Genomic DNA, 27,382 nt, shown 5'->3' with positions numbered 1-27,382 from the left:
GGGCATAGGGAATTCAACCATATTTTATGAGGCCCTAAGCTATCCCCCCCCCCTCTTACCAATCTTCTCTCGATCCAATTCTTAAAACATTAGACTGAATTTAAAAATTTGCAAGGAAATTAAACTTGAGTGTACTCCCGTGGAGCATGGAACAAATAAATATGTTTAGATATTTTTCATAAATTATATTAAGCAAATTTATAATGTGTTATTATTGACCATAAAGTTAACACAAAAGACGGGCAATTTTCTCCCGGGTAGTTTTCCTAACTAGCAATTTTATCCAGGACAATATTTCCCCAGGGCGGTTTTCCGTCCACGGTTAATTTGTAATATATAATAATTATCTAGGTATAATAAGTTTTTAAATATGCATTCGATTCCACTGAATTACTACATTCTAAAACCAAGTATATACTTTGCAAAAACTGGAGTATAATATTACTTATACGAGTATATGTACATAAATTTACTCGGAATCTCATGCATCTTCAATAACTTATTGTATCTGTTTATAATTTATTACAAACATATAAAAATTTGAGGGAAATTGAAAATCTTTCATTTTTTTATATATCAAAATATTGACCTCGTAACCTTATGGATAAAAACTCATTTTTTGGCTGATACAATAAAATAAAGACAAAAAGATAACACAATGATCTATTAAATTATTTTAAAAATAGATAAATATTTTCAAAAACATTCAAAATAAAGCGTTTAAAAATAGGGTAGGTGTTGTCGAGGGCAAAACTTTAAAAAAAGCCTTTAAGTCTTCAACTGGATGACAAAAAAGGCAGGGCATTTTGGATTTTTGAGTTTTTAACTTATATTAAAATATTTGTAAAATTTAAACAAAAAGAAAATCGAAGATAATGATTGGAAAAATGTCATTTTTATTGATTTCACTTGGATTGATGCTTTGTGCATTCAGTTATAAAAATATTATAATATTAAGTCTATAGATTTGTTTTTTATATAAGTTTTTACAAGTGTCAGAGGGATCATAAAAAGGGAAAATAATTTTAAAATAAGGTGTTCATATATGTTTAATTATTTGTATTTTATATTATTAAATGGAATAAAGACTTTGCTGTAGAGAAAATGAAATTAAATAACAATAACGTGACGTCATTGTTCTTCTACTTTTTCCTTTTCTAATTTATTGACTCTACTTGACACGGTTCGGTTCTACTCAAAAACACCAATAGGCACTATTCTACTTTTAATAGGGACAACATACACATGCAATTAAACTTCCTCTATAATGGAGAAATTAAAATGATATATATGATGTATTGTGTAAACATCGATATATATAGAGTTTGTTTATTTTTCTTAATAGTTTTTAATTAGACATGGAGATGGAATTAGTAAAAGTTGAGCTCACTTTTAGTCATTTTTTCGATCTTACTAATGTTGCGTATATCTAGAAATACACAAGGATTTATTGTAAAACCTTTCAGCTATTATCATAAATTGACATTTGTATGATTTAAAGCAGCTGACTTCACGTATTATAGATTTAAAAAAGGTAACGCATAAGAGTTGTATTTTTATATTAATTTAAATCAATCAAGGGTCTTCGCTTAGAATTTGTGTGACTTTATACTTGGTCATTGATAAGACTATGAATTATATATATATACTAATTAATCACTATTCTCTAAATAATACTGAGCAATTGGCAAACAGAAAAATACAAAAGGCTAGGCTATTAGTGCTGAGACTTGGTCCAGCACCAATTTTTTTATTTGGTTCAGTCTTAAGGGATTTTTTCTAAACCGATTTGTACCGATTTTTCGGTCCAGACCACAGTCTCAGACCGTGATCCATTTTTTTGGTATCACTTTGCAGTCTGATTATGATTTGGTCTCACTTTATGGATCGATTCTTTTTGGCCTAATTCATTTTTTTTTAAATCTCAAAAGTTGACTATAAGTTCTAAAACAAATACTAAATACATATAAGAGACGGTGTGATCAAAAAGAATAAGAGCTATCTCTGTTTAAACTCCTTAGTACTTGAAAAAATATATGACGTCATATTATAAACAGTTTATTTGTAAAATCGGTCTATACTGATTTTTCTTTTGGACTGATCTAGACTAATTTAGACCAAAATTTTCCTTTGTACTGATCTAGAATATATTCGGTACAACAAAAAATATAACGGTCTCAGATCGGTCTAGGATTTCCAGACCGAAACCCAACACTACTAACTACCATGATATGTTGTTTTCAAAAATTTCCTCTCCCCACTAACAATCCAATTGAGTCATGTACACAAGTAAGGGATTGAAAGAGAAAACGAGGTTGAGCGATTTATAAACTTTGAATTTTCCGAGATTTTTATAATTATTTTTTTACATTTTAAATCAAATATAATTACTCAGTATGTGCTAATTGTAATTGCATCCACTATTTAAACATACTTCTCAGAATCAAGAATATTAAGCAAATGATCTGTAATTATTTTCAGAATCTGTATTTCTCTTACAGTTTTTAAATGATAGAAAAACTATTCTAATGGAGTAATCGACTACTTTTTTCTCCTCTTTATCAATGTTTAATGTAAATGGAGGCGAAGTAGTTATAGTAAATAAATATCCCTAATTCTGCTTTCATTTGATAGAAAAATAATTGAATTAAAAATATACTTGCTAGTTTTAATATTTTATTACTTTACTTAGCAATGATGGTCTTAAAAAATATGTTTTAGTACAAATCTGTTAATATTTAATAGAATGATTTAAAACCTAAAAATGAAATATACCAATAACTGTTACTATTGGAAAATATATTGAAAATATTCTGAATAGCTTTAATTAGCTGTAATGTGTGATTAAGTAAGCACAATAATTTTCAAATGTGATGTAGAATTCAAATTTTAAATGATTACAAAATCTTTAATCGCCTGCAAAATTTCCTTAATAATACTGTGTCTGTACAAGTTGTAGCTTGTATAAGCAAATTGTACAAGTGACAATTTATTCCTCTTAAAATTTATTATATAATTAGAGTATTAGTCATTCTAATTACCAACTATTAATTGATACCATCTTTCATTTTGTTCTATAAAAATTAGATGGTTATTATCTATTTATATCATTGTCATTTCCTCAAGTTCAAAAATAAAATAAATGTACCTATAACGGTTTGCTTTGATTTAAACTTTTAGTTAATAATGAGGAATGCCTGGGTATCATACAGTTTGTTAGCTATCTCGTAGAAGTCAACTCTTTGATCCTCAGGGGCATTGTATGACTCATTGGCACATAGCAATATCTTTGATACAATCTGCATCACTTCCTTGCTAGATGGGAGATTGACTGGCCCATCTTTAGTAAGCTCTTCACCTGATTCATCTTCTGATGCTGCACTTGAACCTAACTCTAAATTTTTCTAAATTCTGAACAATTTTCTAAATAAACTTTATGCGTACACTTCATATACATATGTATAAAACAAAACATCAAGCTCATGGATTACTGTATCACGTTATCTGAATTAACTAGTTGATGTCAAACTAGATACAACACTTTGTCTTGTTTATGCATCTCATGTGGCGGTTCTATACATACAAATATATTTAAGTTTTAAAACTTCTCTTCTTGCAAGACTTCATTTATATATATTGAATTTGTTTATGATATTTTTGTACCTCAAAAACCTTGCGGATTACGAATAAAAGCATTTCCGTTGTTCAAAATTAAAATTTATATAAAAAAGAAGTCAAATAATTTAATGAAAGAGAGTTTTTTCCAATTATACTTCAAATATTAAATTTTCTTGTAAAAAACAAAAAATACTTAATTGGGGAGGGACCACGGCCCCTGCGGACGCCCCTGCTTTTATTTACATACATACAGATAAACTTTACTTTTTCAATAAACAAATAAAGCGGAATAAAGATATTTAGGTAAACTAATTTATCTGAAATTATTCTTGATGAAAAGTCATGTTTGTATTTATATATTACGTCTATTACAATATACTTTGATGCATAAAAAATGCAAAGTAAGTCAAATTAGTAATATACAAACATAAACTTTGTTTATTTGTTATCCTAATATACATAATTTTTGTTAATTTAAGTATGTATTGTATACTTATATATCCTTAGAATTTTGTTTGTTAGTTGTACGATAAATAAAAGAAATCAAACTAAGGTAGAAAGTTCAATAGGGCTGAGGATATGTCTACTTTTACATTAAACCCATCACGCTGGAAGGTGTATCTTCTCCCTCCAGTCATTTTTTCTATCCAGGGCTTAACCACGTCCTTCATCACGTCCATGTATACTTCTTTGTTCACCTTTTCCTTGTGCTTGAAGAAGTGCTTGAAGTTGTATGACGTGAACCTAACGTTTAATGACGCTCAGGACCACCACAGGGGGGCTTGGTTCTTCCTCCTGAGTATCAAAGCGGCTTCAGAAGGTTTTTTACTTATCCATCTGTGATTCAAGCTGTCACTCATCTTGTCAACAGTGAATATCTTCTCATCTGAGAGTAATCGCAAATGCCCACAAGTGCTCTTCAATGAACACAGGATCTTCTTGCACCTAGCTCCTTTAGTGAGCTTCATTGGATCTGTTAGCAGTTGTATGCTCTTTTGGACGTTGTTCTTTTACCCAAAGTTCTAATTAACGACATTGGAGATTGTCCTGTGGAGTGATTTTTGGCAAGGATGGACATGGATTTGACTGGGTCAGCTTTGATGGACCTCTTGAGCCCAGCCAGGAACCTGACAGTTCTCTTTCTATTATTCTTGGTACTGTGTTTAGACCTGCTGGACATACCTGTGCTTTTGTACATCTTGATAATGGGTTAAACGGGTTTTTTTTAAGTACATCAGGAGTCTGATTATGTCAGGAGCAGAGTGTCCTGCACAATGGAGTTCGATCACAGCCAAGCTTTTTTGGTACTTCATCCTAATGAAGGGGGATTTGTTTTCGTTTCTTCTTGGAAAGTTATAAATACACTCCAAAGAGTCTGTCCAGATAAAAAAGCCACTTGTAGATATCACTGTTGCTGCTTTTGACGGCCATTTTTGACTTGGTCCCAATTTATCTACACGGATCACTACATAAAAAAATCATTAATAGACTAATGATTTTTGTGCGATCGTTGAATCGCTCAAAAATTGCTCACTTTGACACGTTTTGGGGGAAACTGCTCATTTTGCTCTGTTTTGTGTGGAAATGACTCATTTTTCTAAACAGGTAGGAAATAAATAGGGAAATTTGAGTTCTAAACAGCTTTTAATGATTCTTTGATAATATATTTTTAGGGGGAAATCCACCTACAAAAACTCTTTCTCATTTCACTCTCTTTTTGGAGGTAAAACTATGTAACATATGGGATGAAAACTTGCGGAAAGAACAGATTGTCATGAAGTTTTTTGAAGATTTGTTCTGACTGAAAATGAGGTGAATTTTCAAAAAAATATAAAAAAAATAGCACCATCTATATTTGAAGCATGGGGCTTGATCGATCTGGCCCAAAATTTACTATTGAGTAATTCCACTTGAATATTGCAACAAAAGATAAATACTTTTACACCAAAATCTTGATCTTCCATTTATGCAATATATTGGACGTATCAGTGGTTGGTGTTATGAGATGCCTCCGCTTAACAAGACTCCTGCAGATCTCACCAACTTCAAATTTGCTTCAACTTCTAATGTGGATGTCTTTTTGTATGTTTAAAACTACACACAATGTAGTTGAAATTGAAATTGATGTTAATTGAAGTAAATCCTTTTAAAAATCCTGATTTGTTGATATTATATAGCAAAATTTATAAATAAATTATCATAAAAATAAAACAACACTCATTACTTTAAACTACTCCCATAAAACGATATTTTTCTTTAAATAAAAATTGTTCAATTGCGACCAAAAAAATAACTCAAAAATACATATTTTAATCATTAAATTCGCCAAAGAAGTTGAACAGGGAATATGCTTTTGCCTCTGTAAATTTGTCTGGTGTTCGCCAAGATTACTAGAAAAGTCGACGAGGAAGTAGCGCACAACGTTATAAATACATAATCGAGAATAGCTTTGGAACTTATTGAGGTACAAAGCTCAAATTTTTGTTATTATGTAGGCTTAATAAAGATAATTCATATAGAAAAAAATCTCAAGTCAAGATTAAAGGTTAATGTCACAAAAAAGGTCAACAACGAAATATCGACCATCACTTTTGAACACATTGAGATACAGAGCTGTAATCATCTTGTTAACAAAGAAATTGTGCTCACTCAGCGTGCTCACATCATCACTGCAACAAAGGGATTTTGACATCCTCTCTGAAGAAAATTTTTATCATTATAAGTAAGTTTGGAATCAAATTCATACAATTGAAAACTTGCCATATTATATATATTTTGTGTCCCACAATATGTGGCAAGCAATTACAAAAATAAACAAATAAATATTTGAATAACAACTTTGATTTTTATGAACAAAAAAATTACTTATCTATAAGTTTGGGGAAAATGTAATTTCGTATCTCCCGCCTTTTTTTTAAATTAAGTATATCTTTTTCATTATTGGTCACATCCTACCATGCAATAAGGAGCGGTAAAGGTGTGAGTGTATATTAAAACCGCTTATAGGGCAATATTGCACTTGGCCAGTTCAGTCGTGAATTATAGTGCATTTGTATGGAGGTAACAAATGAAGAAGTTAGTCATATTTTACATTTTAAATACCTGAAAGGGAACAACGAGTCGAAAGCGATCAAGAAAATTTACGATATATACGAGGTCAATACTCTTGGGGTTCTTTCTGCACAAGAGTGGCTGAATCGGTGTTTTTTTTCACTCAATTTTGCCCTCAAATATGAACAACTCGACCTTTTAAAGCTGACGATCGAACAAAAGCGGCTATCATTGGTAAATAGGAGACAACAGGGCATAATCAAGACATCACCAGGCCGCACATATTTTTGATGAGTCACCAAAAGCTCCGGAAGCTCGGAGTGGAAGTTCTTATGCATCCACCCAATAGTTATTTTCTGGAATTAATTGACTACCTTCTGTTTCAGTCTATGGTCAACGTGTTTGGCGTAATAATTTGGTCTCAATGGAGCCCTTTGAAAATGGAGGCAAGGGCTTCTACGAGAAGGGCGTTATGAATTTGGATTCTCGTTAGTAACAAGTTACGGAACAGAACTGGGCATATTTGACCGAAATTGGATTATTGTTACACATCTTATCAAGCATGAAACAAAGCATAAATATTTTCCCTATAGCTGATGTGTTATTTAAATTTTCACATAAGCAACGGACATAATTTAAAAAGAGAAACAGAGAGACTTGAAGGAACGTTTAAACAATGATGAGTATACATATCTTAATCTCTCTCTCTCTTATCCCCAGCTCCTTTTAAAATGCATCTAAGATGGAAGCATACAATAAACAACTGCGACCCCTCATAAATATAGATTAAAAGTAATATAATTAGGTATTTTACGTAATTTATAAATTAATTAAGAAAACATTATATTTTTTTAGTATTTGATAGGGTATGTGTGTTTATTTAGATCCCTCAGGTAATCTGGAATCAGAAATAAGTTTCTAACAATTACACTATATATTAAGTTCATTCATTTTTACATAACGTGATTATGCCTATCTATACGTAATACATGGGCTGAAAAGTACCTTCTTTAACAAAGAAAAGACGTTTTTTTTTCGTTGAAAATTAGCTTTATTCATCAATATCCCTCAAGAGCAACACAATCATTCCAGGGCTGCTCTAACAATGCAATGCTACCTTTATATAACGCTTCAAAGGCGTCCGCAGGGGGCTGGAGGGGCTATAGCCCACCTAAATTAAGTGTAGTACTCCAAATATGGAAGTAACAGACCGTACAATCATACACTAACTTATATTTGTCAGGGATGTACATAACACTACGATAATAAATTATATATACTCTAAAAAGTTACAATAAAGCTAAAACTAATTCCTACCTCATATTTATAAAGGTAAATAAAACAAAAGTGATTAAAAACATCAAGGAATTTGTGAGAAACTATGGATATGAAGAGAAAAACTTATTGAGAAAACGCAAAAAAAAAAAATTGTCATACTATCAAATTATACCATTGCGGAAAAATTTTAATTTTTGTATTTTTTTATTCTAGGAACTAAGTCCCCCCCACTCCTAAAAGAATACATACATTCCTGTGGACAACCTCTGCTCTTTATCTTTTGGCTCAAAATAGTCCAGAGTTTCAGGGATAAACTCTTCATTGGAACAAAATTTCTCCGAGGAAAGTATTTTTGTTTAGGTATGAGAAGAGCCAGTAGACGCTGAGAGCCAAATCTGGAGAGGTGGGTGGATGTGGAAGCAATTTGAAGTTCAATTCATGAAGTTTTGTAATTTTTTTGATTGACTTGTGACGCGTTTCATTATCCTGGTGAGACATTACTTTCTTCTTCTTCAAATTGGGACGTTTTTCCGTGACTCAAATGCTTGATAATATTCACTGTTTATGGTATTTTCCTTTTCAAGACAGTCTATAAATATTATGCCATGCGCATCCAAAAATACCGACCCAATAACTTTCCAGCTTATTATTTTGTTTTCGGGCACTTTGGACGAGGTTTAACTCGTGCCTTCCTTTGTGACGTGATGGATCCACGTTTCATTCATTGTCACATACAGATGCAAGAATCCCAGTTTGTTACGTTAAACATGGCCAAAATCTGCTCAGAATCTATAAATAATTAATTTCAATAATTTGGGATCCTAGCTGTTTTATTTTTTTTTTATTCCAGACACAAAAGTCATTATATGTAATTTGTGTTCAGAGCTGTGTAAGATCCTTATGAAAGGATCCATAAAAAAGGATCTATTTCAAGGTTAATTACATTACTTAAAAAATAACATTGGAAGATTTTGAATTTACTTTTCAGTACAAAAGTTGGCGTTACTTTGGGTATTTGCCTACTTTAGGTAATTGCAGGATTTAAGTTGATACCATGGTCCATGGCAACAGACTTTTTCTCAAAGGTAATAAAAAAAAGTTTTATAAATCAAAGAAGTTACATTTTTATTTTATAATGATAGAACATATTTAAAGTTTTGTTTTACACCGTTTTAAAAATCAATTCAGATTTTTGTAAAGGTCTTACAAATGATTAATGTTCCATGGGGGAAATTTGAATTCAATTATATGATTTGAACAAACAGCACCAATTTAGAATTCTCGTATAACACCGGATCTGCTAACAACAAGTTTAGATCTCTAGCATTACTATTCGTAAAGTAACAGAAATTGAAGCAATGAACTGGTTTTCCTTAATACCACCAACAAAAACTTTAGAGATAAATTGGAACTAGATAAATTTTATAAAATATTATTTCAAATCAAATTTTGCCTAAATTTATTTTCGACTACTAACGCACGTTTCTCACTACTCCAACACTTGATAGTAACCTCACTGTATATCCAAAATAAAACTTTAGAATTGGTTTTGGTTCGACTCTCATCAAACGGTAAGTCAAATTTATAATTGGAAAAAAAACCCCTTAGTTGGCTTGATTTGGTTCACACAATCGCACCAAACGCTTTGAGCTTCGTGGTGCTATCTTTCCTAAGTGATTTTCTAATCAAACATTTTAGCTTATTCCCAAGATGTTATCAAACGATCGGTCTAAAAAAAAACAACTAAAATCAACGCAGGGCATATCTTCCCAGTCCTATTAACATTTCTTAATCCTAGAACAGGTTTTTATAGAGTTTCATAGTAACTACAACAGCTGAATTGTCGTAGTTACTTTCAACTGTTCAATATAATACCCTTCAAGAAACAAGATTCTGCATTCTGCGATTTTTGTCCCAGTTAAGACAATAACTTCATCCTTGAGAAAGGATTGAAGAATTCCGGGCGGAACTTGAACTTTACCCAGTTTAAACTATTAATATAACTACGTGATATTTCAAATAAGATTTATATTAAACTAGAATGAACACATTATCTTAAAGATAGCCAATGCAAAATAAAAGATATTTTATTTACATTTATCTTATTAACGTCAAAATTCTAAACTAAAACGATTTACTATAAACTATAATTAGGAAGAGTTAAAATACATGTTTCAAAAAATCATATATCTTTTTTAACTGTCATCAGTTCCACAATTTTTAAGATAATTCAACACTCGGACAACAGGGCATAGGTACTTACTAAGTTACAAGAATTACAAATAGTTCCAGAGTACTTTTGATGTAGTACAATAATTAATACCGGTTTATTGGTTTTTTTGAAACCCACCAAAAGTAAGATACTTGATACGGGAGGAAACATGTAAAAACAGCCATTTGTTATATTCAAGCATTTATTTTACTTTTTATTACAGTTTGTCAACATAAAGTAAATACATATAATAAAATATATATGATAAACAAATAAAACATTTACAGAAAGAAAGCGTTGTTAATAATAAATTTAAAAAATATTTTCTTTACTATTTACTGGGATTGATAATTAAAGTATATCATGAAGTTACGCATAAAAAAAAATATAATTCATTGACTATATAAATAAGAAAAAGGAGTGTAACTAGTCCCCTCCATAGTTTTTAAATCAGAATATATGATGTGAACTGAATATTGAAAATTAAAATATGTTACAAGTATGTGAATTAATTGAACAACATGCTAGACTATGATATTGAATAAAATGGAATTAAAATCTCATGTTTTATAATAGAAATATATTTCAAAAAAGACATACCTAAAATGTTTACTTTTAGTGTCAAAAATTTCAGTGTCGAAATTTTCTATAACTGTAAAGCATTAGGCAACTCCGATTTTGTGTTAATTTGATGAACAAAGGAAGACATTCAATTGTATAAGAACAGGGTTCTTAAATAACTTTACATTTTAAAGTTATTAACAGTGTAACATGTCTTCTCATTCTCCCCTATATAATAGATAATTTTCTATTGTAAAAACTCCTTGTATACAATATTTTTTCTTGTTTCTGTCCATTTGATGTAAATATAATCAAGAAGAACTAACATAAATCTGACCATGTGAAAATACTGATTTTGGTTAATATAAGGTATTTTTAAATTAAATGTGTATTTGAGCTCTCTCATTAGTATAGCCGCCTCTAGCGGCAATGATGTCTTCCAGGCGGAGGCAGAAGGCCTGGCACTAACTACTGATGCAGTCCTTTGTCATGGTGTCCCTGTGCAGACTGACAATGGCTTTCAAGGCCTCAATGTTTGTATAAAGGAAGCTACAGGCCTTCCCCTCAACATGTACCGAAAAGGTGTAGTCAAGGGGGTTGGTATCAGGGCTGTAGGCGGGGGGGGCAAAACTGTAAAAAAGACATCCCAAAAGAGTTTTGCAACGGAGGAGATGGGTTTCTTTTCATTGCTGGTATCGAAATCGGCCTCTCCACCCTCACAAGGCTCTTTACATACACATTTTTGGTAGCTCTCCCTGGTGTGAAACTTCGAGATATCTTGCATGGCCCTCATGGGCTTGAGGGGATTGGCCTGGGCTGTTTTCTTGAAATCCTTAATGTGGAATTTTGCCTTTTTTTTGACAGAGATCTTCGTTTTGGACTTGCTAACGGCATAGAAAGTGGTCCTGAAGACGCCCAACTGCTTGGTTTGTGCGGATATAAATTCGTCAATCACGTTCAATTGTCATCTTCTCGACTTTTACGTAAGCTAGAGAGCTCAGCTTTGTTCTGTTTCGTTACTAATTGTTGATGCACTAATATATTGAAAAATAAATTAATTTCAATCACTCAACCTTCATTAATTATCAAAAAAATGATCACTCCTCTAGATGGTACAGATTTAAGGTAATTTAAAATTCATTTGTAAGGTTGGAGATGGGTCTGTCTTATACGCTTGATAAGGATCAGATCTAGAGTGCTATAAAAAACCAGGGCAAGGGGATCCGCAAGTTGTTTAGATGTGATTCCATTTCTGCAGGAAACTGCGGGAAAGTCTTTGAATTTAACATCATAGTGCTTCCCTGAATTTGGCCAAGTGGAGTCGCATTCTGTGTTAGAAGAAACTTGTCTCTTTAAAAATAAGAAAGAGTGTAATATCATACAGCATACTATCATTTGTTAAACAAGTATCTAATATTGTCATTCATTCAACATCCCAAAAGGATCATTTTTTTTATTATCACAGCAAGCACAAAAACATAATGGTCTTTAAGGGACCCTTTAAGAGTCAGATACGCTAGTTCTCCTTCTTTGATTGACATAATAATCGTTCTTTTTTTGATCCTCTAATTTATGGATTTTTTTAAAGGGAAGTCGATCAAGTTGTCATTTGTAAAATTATTGTACTCTAATTATTCTTTTGTACATTGACCCAAGACAAACCAAGGCGTTAAGGATCGACTCAAGTTCATACTTTATTTTTATTTAAGGTAATGATTTACTTTTAAAAATTAAAGCTCTACTTATATTAAAGAAAGTCAGCTAAAAAAGGATCCCTGTCAGTAAATCTAGAACCTGTTTTCCTTGTAAAACCCTCGACTTATTAGCCCATGTGCTATATAAAGCAGGGGCGTCAGGATAAGGTTTAAGCAAATAAAGTTATTGCTTTCGATAAAAATTGATTTTTTTTAAAGTTCAAAGGTCATCAAAGGTTAAATTCATCGTCTTTTTATTAAAAAATGGCATTCTATTATAATTTAAAAATAACTATTTGGTAACAAAAAAAACTATGGTTTATTAATTACCAGGGAATTTCAAAACTTGTTACAGGTCTAAATACACAGCTAAAAACAAAGGCTTCCTACAATCTAATAGAATACAGGTATTATTATTTGACAAATCTATCCCTAGATTTCAGAAAAGGATATGACGGTATACTTAGCTTTAAAAAAGATAAATAATATTGGAAATGGGGAAATACAGTCGATTAAACACATGACTTTTGTGTTTCCGTTCCTTCCTCAAAAAAACCTATTTCCTCCTTTTTATTGAGTAGATATGTTATGTACTGGGTAAGGTTTTAATAGAAATACAAGGTTAGACACTCATGTAATCGGGCTTGCTAGAATTTTCGATATGATGTATCGTACAGACTGCTGGACAAGACAGGCAGATTTTGACAAAACACACAACCACTTATAGTCTATGGCATCACTATTGCTAGAATTTTCAATTGAATAAATCGTACCGAATGTTGGTCAAGAAAGCCAAATTTTGACAAAACACGCAACCATTCATATACTATGATGTCAAAATTAAAAGTGTGTTGGAAGTAAAACATTAATAGTAGACTGGTTATGGTATAACCTTGCATTTCTATTAACCTTGGTACGGAGGAGTCCATTTAAATCTGAACACTCACTAATTCAATAATTAATGAAGGTTGAGTGATTGAAATTAATTCATATTTTAATATATTAAATCATAAATGATTAGCTTTTTAAAAAAAAACCGGAGCTCTCTAGCTTATCACAAGTCAAGAAAATGATACTTGAATGTGATCAACGAATTTCCATTCGCACACTCCATGCAGTTGGACCTCTCCAAGACTACCTTCTACCCTGTCAGCAAGTAAAAACGTTGGAATGGAAGAAGGGATCTGTCAAATTGGCCAAACTGAACTCTGAGGAGGAAAGAAAACAGTACAGGCCAATCCCTTCAACTCCCTGAGGGGCCTTCCAACATATCTCGGGGTCTCACACCCGACTGTTCAGAGAGCTTTACAAAAGTGGGCGGAAAGAGCCTTGTGAGGGTTGAGAGGCAACTCTTGAGACCAACAATGAAAGAAACCCATCTCCTCCGTTGCAAGACTCTTTTAAACTCATTTTGATACTTTTGGCCACCCTACAACCCCGACCCCTTCAACATACACCTTTTACGTGCATGTTGAGTCATTCGAACACCGAGACCCTCAAAACAACTGTCAGCAATGGCTGGGACGCCATGACAGAGGACTACAATCACAGTGGGTACAAGGCCTTTAACCGCCACCTGGAAGCCATCATTACCCCTAAGGGCGGCTACATTAATGATTAAGAGAGTTCAGACACGCATCTATTTATGGTATTAATTTTGGTGAAACTCTATTGTTAATTAATTAGTTATAATATCTTGTTGAAGATTAAAATACAAAGTGTTCAAATTTTAATGGAACAATTTGTATATATCGATATTTTTCTCTTAATCCTGTATTCCTTTTGAAGATTGAATAATAATACCCTTACCTACAACTCTTTTAAGATCTTCACTCAGCATCAACTTTAATAAGATGAAGGATTTTTATGCTTATTTATTTATTTTAAAATTATGTACATTAAAAATGGAAAAAAATTTCATGTTAAAAGGGTATTATAAAAACCCTTTTCTTTTTGAAGTTGTATGTAGGTATTATCATTCGTTAAAATTAATTAATTAACTCCTTATTTGGACCCTTTGGAGAGCAAGGCTCACAGTATACCGAAGTTCTTATTTACTCATCTCTGCTACGTAAATTTTGAAAGGTTAAAAGAGATGAGAAGACTGGAGCCTAGAGGAATTGTATCCATGCGATTTCAAAAACTCTCCAGACAAAGGCAGACTACCTTACGTGTTCGTCAACCGTCTGACGTCGACCGTCAATAAAAAAAGCCCTCACCTTCCTGGCGTGGCCAGGAAGATGAACAAGTCCACATAACTAGAGTCCACTCCGCTAAGTGATCAAAATTATTTATCATTGATTATAAATTATTCTAAGGTCAAAGATAGGTTTTTAACACGCCCTGTAATGCAGCAATAGGTAATCTAATTAGTGATAGCTATATCCATTTTATCACATTACATCGATCCAAAGTAGGTATCCAAAAAGGAGCGAATGAACTTATCGTCCTTGAAACCTTCTCTTACAAATCAATAATTAACAGCTACATAATATATTTACTATTGATTTATATTCTATGTGTACCATATTGACACGAAATATATGAATTTTTTTATTTTTTTTGACGCATACCTTCAAGCTAGAAAATATAGTCGAAAACAAAATTATCTTGCTTTGAGTTTCTTGACATAATAATTTGATTAATCAATAATCAAAATAAAACTAGATTCACACTGTTATCTTGATAGGTGTATAAAATAGAGGGGTATCCGTAGTCGGTTGGGATAAAAGGGATGTAGCCCTCCCAAATCTAAGATTTTTTACTCCTTACAAGAAAGTTTAATATTTGAAATTTAAGTTTAGAAGCTATTTTTGAAAAAATTTAATTTTTTGTTTATTGCTGTGGGTTTTTGATTTTTTTTTTCAAAAAAAATATAATTTAAAGTGACTAGCTGTGAATTTTTGAATTTTTTTCCAAAAAAATTAAATAACTGAAATTAAAAAAAAAAAAATTAATATGAAATATGTTTTTTTTTCATCAAATTGAGTTTTTGAAATGTTTTTGTTTCGAATTTCATTATTAGGTTTACTTATACTTAATTTGTGCAAATCCATCTGACCGAGGAACGTTAAAAAAGTAAAATGTGAATCTTATTTAAACGTATGAACTTTTTAATATTTGTGAGTTTACCTGTTTTAATTAGTTCAATATCATTATCATTAAGTATGACATTTTAAATTTATTTTTAAAGCAAAATTGATTTCAAATATTATATTTTCTAGTAAAAAGCAAAAAATCCTTAATTTGAGGGGGGGGGGTATAATTTAATTTTATAATTTAAAAAAATAATAAATCGGAATCTCAAAATAAATATAATTTTCTCAAAGCCCATCCAGATAAAATACCCGATTCTCCGATTCCGATTAATTGTCCCATCACTAAAAAATACCACTCTCTTCAGTTGTTGTCTACTGTAGACTTTTTATTTCAAAGTATCTTATTTAAATTTTAGGATTGACGAGAATCCTGATCAATACATTTTCCTTAAAAGGCTTATCTGGCCTAAAACATGTGTCAACTAATCAGCAAATACTCTTGGTATCCTTCTTAGTTCTTTTGTTGGCTGCAATACGCTCCACGGTTCGAATTCTAACTACCAAGAGCTCTGTAATTTTATTTTGAGGAATTTGACAAGATTGCCGTGCCATTTTGGAATCAATGTTTTTAAGCAAATTGAAAGATAAACTTTATGAACTCAACATTCTATCCCTTGAAATTAGAGTTGATCATACACCCTACCCACTATGTACAGTAGCAAACTTTAAAATTAGTTATGAATAAATGTTGGACAACTTTCATAGTACCACAAATCTAACTATACAACTTTTATGCCCAGTATTTTAATCAATTTCTAAATTAACTTAGCACTACAATGTTGATTGCCTTTTTTTTAATGTAATGAATGAGGCTTCAACTCTACGTACGTCACTGAATGAAAAGCAGAGATGATTAACAAATCATTAATAATTCCCTTTAACAATGACTTGCATCCTTTTTATATTAAGCAATAAATTATTTTTGAGTTATGATAAAAAAAGGTACTTGCATGTACTAGAAAACAAACAACAGCCGTCAACTCAATCATAACTATTTGTAAAATATAAATATTTTAATTATACCAATGCAGTCCCTGTTAGCAAAACAGGATTGGGACTTTTAGCTTTCCCATTAGAGGAGCAATAATATACATTCTGTCAAAAAAGTAACGAGAATGGTTAAATAAAACCAAATTTTACTTGTAATCATTAAAAATTATTTTGTCACCTTCAAAGTAATCTCCATTGAATGCAATACACAAATGCAAAACGTTTTTTAAAGTCTTTGAAACATTTTTTATGGTTTTTAGCTCCTTCCACAAATTTTGCTTACGAATTGACTCTAAACGGATTCCCTGGAGTGGGAATTTAAGTTTGAAGAACAAAAAAAAAGTCACACGTAGCTAAATTTAGTGAATATGGTGGTTGATCGATGTATTTATTGTATTTTGGCTTTGAATTCCCTCACAATTGTTGTTCTGTGCGATGGCGCGTTATCGTCGTGTAAAATTTCGAGTTGTTCTTCCATAATTCTGGCCATTTTTGACGGATTTTCTCTCAGAAACGCCAAATAGTACTCCTTATTGACATTTTGTCCCTCTGGAACGAATTCATGATGCACCAGACCGCAGATATCAAAGAAAACAATGAGAATCACCTTGACTTTTTCTACAACCGTACAGCCCTCCTTGAACGTTTTGTACTGCTCATATGCAGGGGTTTTGATTAAACTGATTCACCAAAAGTTTTTCTAATTTTTTCAACTTGTCAATGTTAAAAAAAAGAATGAAAATCAACATGGTAACCCTGACAATTTGAAGAGTGTTTTGAAGGAGAGCAGCTTAGCTGGTATGACGTTTTATTAGATCGGAATTTTTATTAATTTACATCCTATATATACTTTTAAATCAATTTACACCAAAGATAGACGATAATTCTTCTTTTAAAAGGAGATGTTAACACACCCACGACTAATCAAATAATTAACGGTAGTACTTTGCATTGTCAGAGTCACTAGGGGTTGACAAACAGTCAAACTTTACTTTGATGTTATCTTCTATTCAGCGCAGGCAAATTGAATTAACAGTTCCTGGTACTTTTTTGACAGAATGTATGAATACCCATTGATTCTAATGGGCGGCATATTGGGAATACTAAAAAAATACGAAAATCAGCATAGTAAATCTGAACTTGAAGAAGAGAGCAGCTTAGTTGACAAACATACAAATTTTGCTTTTTAATATATTCCGATATACCCCAACAAATCCTCTTTATTTCATGAGCACACTCACACGTAGCTACTCGCTCAATACTTAAACGTTCTCTCCTCAAGAGTAACAAATAATCATAACAGATTGAGAAAAAAAAATGATATGATTTGATTTGATGAGCCAGGGAGTACTTAAGCTCATTTCTAAAACTCATTTAAAGTCCTATTAATTTTTTAAGTTCGATAAAAAGTACTTTCCGTCTTTTTTTCTTTCTTCTTTAATATGTAAGCCCCTCCGAAATTTCATTCATTTTATACAGTACTGCCTGTATAATATACTGTATGGGTTTATGATTTTTTTACTTTTTCTTATACTGAATCAACGTTACTCTTTAGATACTTTTTCGCGACTATTAATAATATTTTTTTTTGCAAAAGAACAGATTTTTTACTCAATTCCGTCAAATTGTATCAACTGTTGATGTTGGAATAAATACTAAGGAATTCAATTTTGTTTTATCAATAAATAAAAGCAAAAAAGAAGAAAGATTAAAATGCATCAACTGGTTTTCTTTTTCTAATCCCTAAACTGTGTTTGTTCTTTACGCAGATCCCTTCTTTAGTAATACTATAATGTTTACTTATAGTTAATCAGTGCAACTCCATCTGACCAACTAAAGGAACTTAAAAAATATTTTCCCAAAATGTAAATCGAACCGCTCGTAAGGTGCAGTATCACTGTATACTGATTGGTTATTTAATAATATTGGTTTTCCTCATTTTGAATATTTGACGAAACTTAAAAGTCCCATCCCTTTATTAAGGTGCTTATTTTTTCCATCAAACATTAAGTAAATTAATATAAAAAAATACATTAAAAACAAAACAAAACTAACTTTTTCTCATTATTTCTTGACATAACTTTCTATAGTAAAGTTTACATCATTTGTATTTAAAAGTCAATATTAAATTTGTACAAACAGACACGATGTTTCCTATATATGTTTGTATATTTTTATATCTGTGAGGGATTTATAAATGGTAAAGGGCCATATAAAGGACTCTAAAATTAAATCCGCGCTGTCTTTGGTTCGCTTCATTTTTTTTTTTTTTTTTTAAATTGATTTTTTAATATAAAGACAGAAAAGATTAATTCAGTCTAAAAACGTCACTATGAATACACAGAGCTGCAAGAGATTCAGAGAAGGAACGGAGATGCGCCGTAGTTACGGGTCTAATTATTAATTAAGGACAAATCAGCAACTGTGACGTCTTTAACGCCAAGAGGGCCAAAAAACGTTATATCCAGGATACCAAGAAGAAACTCGAGGAGCCCTGAAAGACTATTTAAAGGTTGCAGAGGTCACAAGAGCACTCAAGAAAGGTCAGAGAAAAGGAGTTCATCAAGAAGGTGCACGCCATCATACCGCCCCCCACGAGGTCCTTTGTCTCAATTGGAAAGGAGCTTGAAGTGAGTGACAAAAAAATTAGGGTCTTTTTTAACGAGGATCTTAAATGCCAGTCTTACAAGATGCAAGACAGTGGCGCCCCAGAATCCCCAATCTTAATATGAATCAAGGCAAATCTGGTGGCCCAGGGACCGTGTCATCAAGGGCTGCTCCCATTTCAGAGGCCGTATCGAGGCAGTGATCCTGGCAGAGGGGAATCATATCGAATAAACATCAAGAAACATGACCTAAAATGACTTTGTTTTTTATTTGAAATAAAAATATTAAAAATTACGGATTTGATATGGTTTTTTGTATATACAGATTTCATCATGGAGTCCTGTTTATGCATTTAACTGTGATCATCTTGCAGTTATGTTTAATTAGGTTCCCAACTCCCAAAAAAATGGCGAACTAAGAAATTCAACCAATTAACATCACCGCAGGACAGGATATATATATATATATTTTTAATTTCAAAAATTAAAATTTTTGCCCCACAATATGATTTGATTTAAAAAAAACCCTTTTTAAAAAAGAATACCTTAAAAAAATTATTGCATCTTTGGTCACTATATTTTTCCCCCCATGATAGTTTTCGAAGCTCCTCCATCACCCCATCCCTGTGGACCCCACCCCTGTAGTACTTTGATGTTTATTTCATTTAACACTAGGAAGTAAAAGTCCTTCTTTATGACATGGAAATAACATCCATTCCATCCAATTACTCTCAATTTTTTCCAAAATACCCCATTTGGGGTAATCTACCCCTGTTCCCTGACCACTGGTCTGATTGAATAATCCAAAGTATTAAGATCGGGGGAGCGGGAAGGCCACCTGTTCCTGGACACATTCAAAAGAAGCTTGGCTCTAGACAATCTCTACTCCTTTGAGGCCGTCGTAATGAGATGTTTCTTCCTACATTAACTTGATTTTGTTCTCCCTAGTGATCCTTAGGACCGTAACCTCGCTCAAATTTATCTTTTTGGGCATACAGTGAATCGTTCTCAGTTGATTTTTAGGAAGTTGCTTTTGACACACATAATCATGGGCTTTGTTATTACTGTTCATCTTTGAATTTTTTCAAAGCTTTGCCCCTCCCCTCCAAACAAAAAAATGGCTAAAGACCAAGGTTGTGCCGTTATCGGTCTATAGGTTCCAGTTCTATAACTGCTAGAACCGAAACCGAAAAGTCGAACCAAGGCCGTAATCGGTTCTTGTGCTTTAGTTCCTATATAGAATATATAAAGAAAATACAAAATGTACATATTATACCAAATAATTTAGCTTTAATCAATAAGTAAGGTTGATAATACAAAAGCGGGCAAGGAGAAGAGAAGAAATACTTATGGCATCATTGATTAAATAATATACATCTTCTTCTATCAATCAAGAACGTTATTATTCAATATTAATATAATATTAGATGATGATAGTCGATAGAGAACTGAATAAAATGGCTAAAATAACGTTGCCTTTTGTCTGGATTTCTGAAAATGGAGGCCCAGGAATTTGGAAAATACTTACCAGATGAGAAGCAGATGGCTTGTCGGATTCCTCGATATAAATGTGCCTTTAGTCCCCTGTCTAGAATTACACGCCACTAATTATCCTCATCTCATAACAAGAGTATGGATATTCATCTATAAAATCAAGTTAATGATGAATACATCAAGTAAGACTTTAACTTTGACCACACAAAGATGCTTATTGCATGTAATATAACCTTATCCATTGCTAATCATCCTACGTTCAAAAAATTTATGGACAAATACACGGGTAAATTCTTCCCTTCCCAAAGAACCATCATTAATTAATGGAGGATGTTGGTAATTATGTCATTTATAGAAATACCTCCACTCTAAATTGTGAAGTTAAGATCATTTTCAGCCTGTTTAGAGTCATCCACACCAAATTACGAAATGGAACTCTGAATTTTGTACCATCTAAGAGTAAGTATTCATTTTTTTTTTTAAATCTAATCATAAAATATGATTCTATTTTAGCCAAAATTATCAAGAATTATGATACACAACTCATTAAATGGCAAAAACAATCGCTTAAAGGGTCACAACCACGGGAGTAGTAGCTATGGATGGTTTGCAACTAGTTTGTCTGAGACAACTTACTTCGCTTTAAGACTTGGGTATGATAATTAGGTTTTCCAATATTACATATTCAATAAATATTACTTTTTTATCACTAAAGGCTTAGCTATGGTTGATGGGCTCCAAGAAGTGGTGTTCCGAAAACTCATAAAAGCCAAAAACAACTGTTTAAATGGTCACAACAACGAGGGTAGTTACATTGGGTGTATCATTATAATTAGTAATTGTGCGTATCCTTCATGACAATAGTATGTTGTTACACAAGCATAAATAATGGGGGGAAATCTTTTTGATGCCCTTAATAAAGAGTAATATCGCCGGACATTACTACATAATTAGCTTTTGCACTAAATCTTTACGATGGATTTAATTCTAACATTTTTTTATTAGTATATTTATTGTCTAATTTTATGATTTTGACATTGACTTTATTATTAATAATTATTTAGATTTCATCCGTTGAGATATTTCTATCATGTGCACAATTGTATATAGCAACTTCCACATGAAGAAGAGGGGTGATGATCTTATTGATTAAACTCCACGTCTTGCTTGTGTTTAGCAACCAAAAGTTATGACATATTTAACTGAATTCATGTTAGAATAAGAAAATATTATTTGGATCAATCTATTATTTCAATATTCTGTATTTATAATTTATTGTTATTATTAGTTATATGATTCTAATTGTTTAATTTTGTATATTTAACATAAATGTATGATAGTTTATTTTTTAGTATGTAGATTATATTTAATTTAAGCCTTCTTTTTTAAACTTGGAACTTCAAATATATTTTGAAACACTCTACTTTGTCGTTTCATTAGTTATTATTCTGAGAATATGGTTCATAATGAATTACAATTTCATGTTTTCAAATTTACTGTAACGGATAAAAAACGTCTAAGTCAATTATACATAGTATATCTTCATTAAACATTTTACTAATAAATACTTTGTGTATACCCTCAAAAGTTATAATAGAGTAGGCAGCTGATAATCAATTCAGTATTATAAACAATGATACCATATGTCTTTCTCACCCCCCTCCTTGCATGCATTTTCTCTACAGAATTATCAACTTTTTTTTGTCCAATTGCAGCGTTGACAATGACATTTGTACGTCGCCAGGGTGAAACAGTTGTATATCTGAGGCCTTCTTATAGATCTGAAAAAGACGGTCTAAATAAAAGGGGAAATTGGTGGGTTGGATGTATTTATATAATATATAAGGAAGATGTGGCCCTCTTAATTATCCAATACCATTTCCTGGATCTGAATTTTCTAGAGGCACTCCTTGTTTTAAGTGCCTGTTACCAAACTGAGACTGTATAAGAAAGAACCGAGACCCAAGACTGGAACCGAGACCGATAAATCTGAACTGAGACAAAAGCTGTTAAAATGAAGGAACTGAGACCGGGGCCGATAGATCTGCTGAAACTGAACTGGGCACACCCTTCCTAAAAATGCCAATGCATGTAAGTTAGGGAATGTACTCTGTTTACAAAACTCTGGCTGGCTACAAAAATTGATCCACATTTTTTTTTATTCTTTCTTTTTTCTGATTGCATTAAGTAAAATATCCTAGCGAATATCAAAACTTGAACGAATTTTCTCAGATATGGATGCAATTGAGATTTTCAATGTTATGGCCCATATATTGATTTTTTAATGTTATATCAGCCTACATTTATTCTTAACCACTAGATTCGAAATTCAATTAAAATATAAAAATTTATAGCCTTGATATAAACAAAGTGTTCCCGGACTTTACAGGTACATTGAATTATATGGTAAACTGCCTCGATATAGTCCTCATAAAGTCCCTCAGCGGACTTTAAGGAGAAAGTTATTTGATTGGTTGTTCCCATATAGTCCACAGTTTCCATAAATCCCTCTCAGGGACTTTATGGAGAAAGTGATTTGATTGGTTGTCTCCATAAAGCCAATCTACCGAAACTAAGTACTCCAATTTTAAATATGGCGTACTTTGTATCTTTTAAGGGATGCACCCATTCCAATGATTAGTTCCCTCCTTCCCCCCAAGAGTTTTGCACGAATAATTTGGCCTCTTTTTTAATTTTGCCGCCGTCTTCATCTGTTCCTTGATGGAGGCAGTCAAAGAATCCTTGATAGCTTGAAATGTTCTATTTGTTTTTGATTCAACGCAGCTCCAGACAAAATAATCTGTCTGATTAAGATCTGGGCTTCTAGGGGGGGGGGGCATATTTTCTTCCCAATGATGTCATAATAGTACTCACTTTTAGCGACTTCTTTGAGATATTAAAAGGTGCTGAGAGTGGTTACCAGACCCAAAGACGATCTCTAGACGCATTTGATACCTTCCTATTTGCAATTGCCATTTTGTTGTGAGCAAAAATCATCATCCTTTTAAAAAATGTATTCTTTATATCTGGAGTAGCTGTTACCATGCTACCCAAAACTTAAGTAAAGTTGGTTAGTACAACGACGTTTTAGCCACCAAAAAAGAAAAAATCGGCGGTGCACACAAGCGTCGATTGGATCTGTATATAACATTTTTTTTATGGTGAAACAATGCATCGAACACATCAATACACAAAATAATGAGTGTAAAAAAAAAAAAATACTCCTCTATAGGAGATTAACTGTGCAACCTCCAGACCCCTCCGATTTAAGAATAAATACAATTTCCACTTCTACCCATTAGAGGATAAATTATAATAGCGACATTTTTTGCCATACAAGGACAATAAATTCACGGCACAGTTTCAGACTTCGGCAGGACGTATATCCTTTTATGAACCGTGTAAGAACTGAGGAAAGATGTATAACTCGGTCATCCACGCATCCCGCGTGGAAAAACTTAGACTATCTCTAAATATGAAGGGTCTCATAAATAGAAAGTCAGGTTACCTATCGTGCATTATTCTTTTTGGATTACCTGTGAGAATGAATTCGCCTTTTAAAACCAAGGCACTTTACTTTGGAATTATAAAATTCCAAGGCATGTTTTGCCAAAAAACTCAAGAGAGAGAGAGACAGTCAGATTTTAGAGCCATATTAATAGCTGCCACAGATATTTTTAGCAAGCATCATCGTCTTTCAGATATATTATAGCTGTGGAAATTTTTGTTTATGTAATTTTAGTTATAACTCTAAACGTTTTCAGAGTATTTGTGTTCATTTTTTATAAATATTTTTCCGTATGTTCTGTTCTTGTATGTATATTACGGATTATTTTCATTCTATTTTCAATATTGTTAAATGACTACTTCTTACATTTATAGAATTTGGGAAATTGAGGCAAGAAAATTAGGAAAAGAACGGCAGAACTGGTCCCTCTATGGAGGTCTTATTTTAAACTAAAATGTATATTAATGTTTTTATAATGCAGTTCCTCAAGTTATTTTATTCAATCATTAATTGTAGTGCCATGTCATAGTTTATATATTATATATATATATAAGACCACGTCTTAAAAGAATATAATACCCTTCTCCACAGCTGAACATTTTTTATTCAAAGCGCTTTTCAATACAAATCACTTTTCTTTACATAAATATATCTACTGCTTGCTAAGAATATTAAACTTTGAACAAATTTCCTTTTGCACTCTTTCCATTTCGGTATAATATGCTTGCTTTTACATTCATCGAACAATTCAATTATGAAATACTGATAATATCTTTTCTTTTATATCAATAAAAAACGTATTTAGTGTCAAAGTATATTATTCCGCAAACACATTTCCTTATTTTTTTCGACATTCCCTTTTTTTTAATGTGTCCCAAAGGATTTATTTGGTCAGAGTTGAAAAACAGATTTGGAGTCTCTTCTATGGAACGTATGATGTAAAATAAACATATATTATGTCACTCTGATGTCAACTTTGTCTCGTACTGAAAAAACTGGACCTCCTTTAAAGAGGAAAATGTTGTCTGACACATCAAGAGCCAGCAGAATGGTGCCCCTGCTCACAACTCCAAAAAGGTACAAAAGTTGTGTTCAGACAACTTGGATTCCTACCAACAGTCCTGATTTGTCTCCCATTGAAAATGTGTGAGCCTAAGTCCAGAGGGAACTCAATGAAAATGCGCCAGCAATTTCAGAGGATGAATTAAAAAAAACTGACAAAAGCTTGGGAAAAAATTTCTCCAGATACTTTGAATAATCTGTATGAAGGGATGCCAAAACCCATAAAAAATTTATTAAGGTTAAACGGTGTCATACTAGGAAGTAAAATAAGTTTTTTCCCAAAAAAATCACTTGCTTAGGTTATTTCATGTTTTGTTTTTTTAGAAAACACCATCAATTTTTGGACATACCAAAAAGATGTACCAAAAGTCCTTAAAATTTTCAACAAAAGTCATATTTTTAGTGTATTTTCACAAATAATAATTGTATAAAAATTAAAAAAAAATATTGGAAAGTAATTTACTATAATCAATTTTATACAGAAAAAATAAATCCATACGACAAATAAGTGTCTTTAAGTAAACTGTACACTTTGGCAAGTTTTTATTAATTTTGCAAATGGTTTATGCAGCGAATAGGTTAAATGAACCATACACAAATTGGGAGAGATGTCTCGTTTTTTTTAGACATATTTTTGTGGTGTCTAGTATATTTTGAAATCCTTCTAACTGCATTTTATTAAAAGTAAAAATATAAGACGTAGTTCTTTTACAAGTTTGCAATTTCCTCTGGTCTCATTCCTTCCTCCTACAAACTGGTTTTAGAACTAACACACACTTATGTAGAGTAAGTTCAGTACAAATGACTTCTATCACGTCAGTTCCTCAAAATGCTTCCTTACAACAAAATACACACGACTTTTTTTAATCACGAAAAAGACCGTTGTGCACATTTGTGTATCTTTTGCAACTTAAATGGCAAATAAACAACGCATTTTCGGCAAAAGTGGTCGCACGCACTACTCAATTTGCCAAAAAAAAATCAGAACACGTGTCAAGCAGCATGGTGAGGACTCACTGATGATTATTTCATGAAAGCCTTGTGACCCAGTCTTGTTCTTCTTCTAGCTAAAAAGTTAATCGGATCGAGATACAACAGTAAATTTCAGACTCATAAATCAAAAACACAACACGCGGTAAAATTTCATCGAGAGAAAATGACAGACGACAAAATTACCTAGAACTAAATACTCATCCATCCTACATGAGGATAATTTAAAAAGGAGTGATTCGTAGAAAAAAAGACATACGATGAGTCAGCCTCATTTTTTTGCCATATCTTTCATGAGGGGAAAGAAAGAAAACCACGCTAATCTGCATGCATGATTATTCCATGTGTCTAAAACTCCATGGTTTGGAGGAAGATAAATGCTGAGTATATTCCCATGCATACCATCCCTCTATCAAGCATGGTGATATGTCGTGTATTGGGTGTTTCAGCACAACCCCGTGCATATGATCAAATCAGCAGATTAGTGGCTCAAGAAGAAGTATAACTTATTAACTCACGAAAGGGATTTTTTTTTCAACACAATTTTCGCACCAATCAGTGGGCAGATTAAAAAATAAAAACAGATTCTGAAAGTTTGATCGATTTAGATTTATTTAATTTAACAAAATCACCTCCAGCCTCAGTTAGAGTCTCTATACGAGGCCAAAAGGCCTTCCCCAATTGATCCCTTGGCAAATTCTGGAATTCCTTCTTGATTCGAATGATATTTTCGTCTTTAATGTTACAGGGGTTCAGTAAGTTTGTCGTTCGTTCGCATCCCACACAATAAATCCATTGGATTTAGATCCACTGAGTTTTATTGCCAAAAGTCCAGCAAGATGAAATAGTCCAAATTGTCTTGGAGCCAATTGATACTTTTTTTTTAGGTGTGGCAGGGATCCGAGAGCTAATGCCACATGTATGGCCTCCCATTGGCCTCACACGAACGTCTCATTAAGTCCCAGAGTTCTAGCAATTGTTCTGTTGTCGCTCCCGGGGCATATTCAAAGGAGGGGGGCTCCCTGCCTATTCCAGATATTTGGGACAACAAATTTGTCAATTGATTTTTTTTTCTTTCAACTGGTGCAAGTTAGAATAAGCTATCAAACAAAGCACAAAAACCCGCTGACTAAGTGTCTGTATTTTCCAAGGGAGTGTGACAAAGTGGAGGGATAGATAGCTTGTACACCTTATACAAGGAGATCATGGGGTGACCCATA

At 32.4% G+C, this 27,382-nt stretch overlaps 1 protein-coding gene and 1 long non-coding RNA gene across 2 annotated transcripts in view; one reads left to right on the top strand and one right to left on the bottom strand.

The window, feature by feature from the left end:
* LOC121119661 (tripartite motif-containing protein 2) overlaps positions 1–27,382 on the bottom strand; it is a 242,673-nt gene that overhangs the window by 214,643 nt on the left and 648 nt on the right. The window lies entirely within an intron of this gene.
* Positions 20,373–21,992, top strand: LOC121119431 (uncharacterized). The gene is made up of 3 exons (XR_005864759.2): positions 20,373–21,061; positions 21,116–21,255; positions 21,318–21,992. It is a non-coding gene; the product is annotated as an uncharacterized lncRNA (long non-coding RNA).

Source organism: Lepeophtheirus salmonis, chromosome 6 (genome assembly GCF_016086655.4).
Source record: "Lepeophtheirus salmonis chromosome 6, UVic_Lsal_1.4, whole genome shotgun sequence".
Lineage (NCBI taxonomy): Eukaryota > Metazoa > Arthropoda > Copepoda > Siphonostomatoida > Caligidae > Lepeophtheirus > Lepeophtheirus salmonis.
This window is presented reverse-complemented; position numbering and strand designations above follow the sequence as displayed.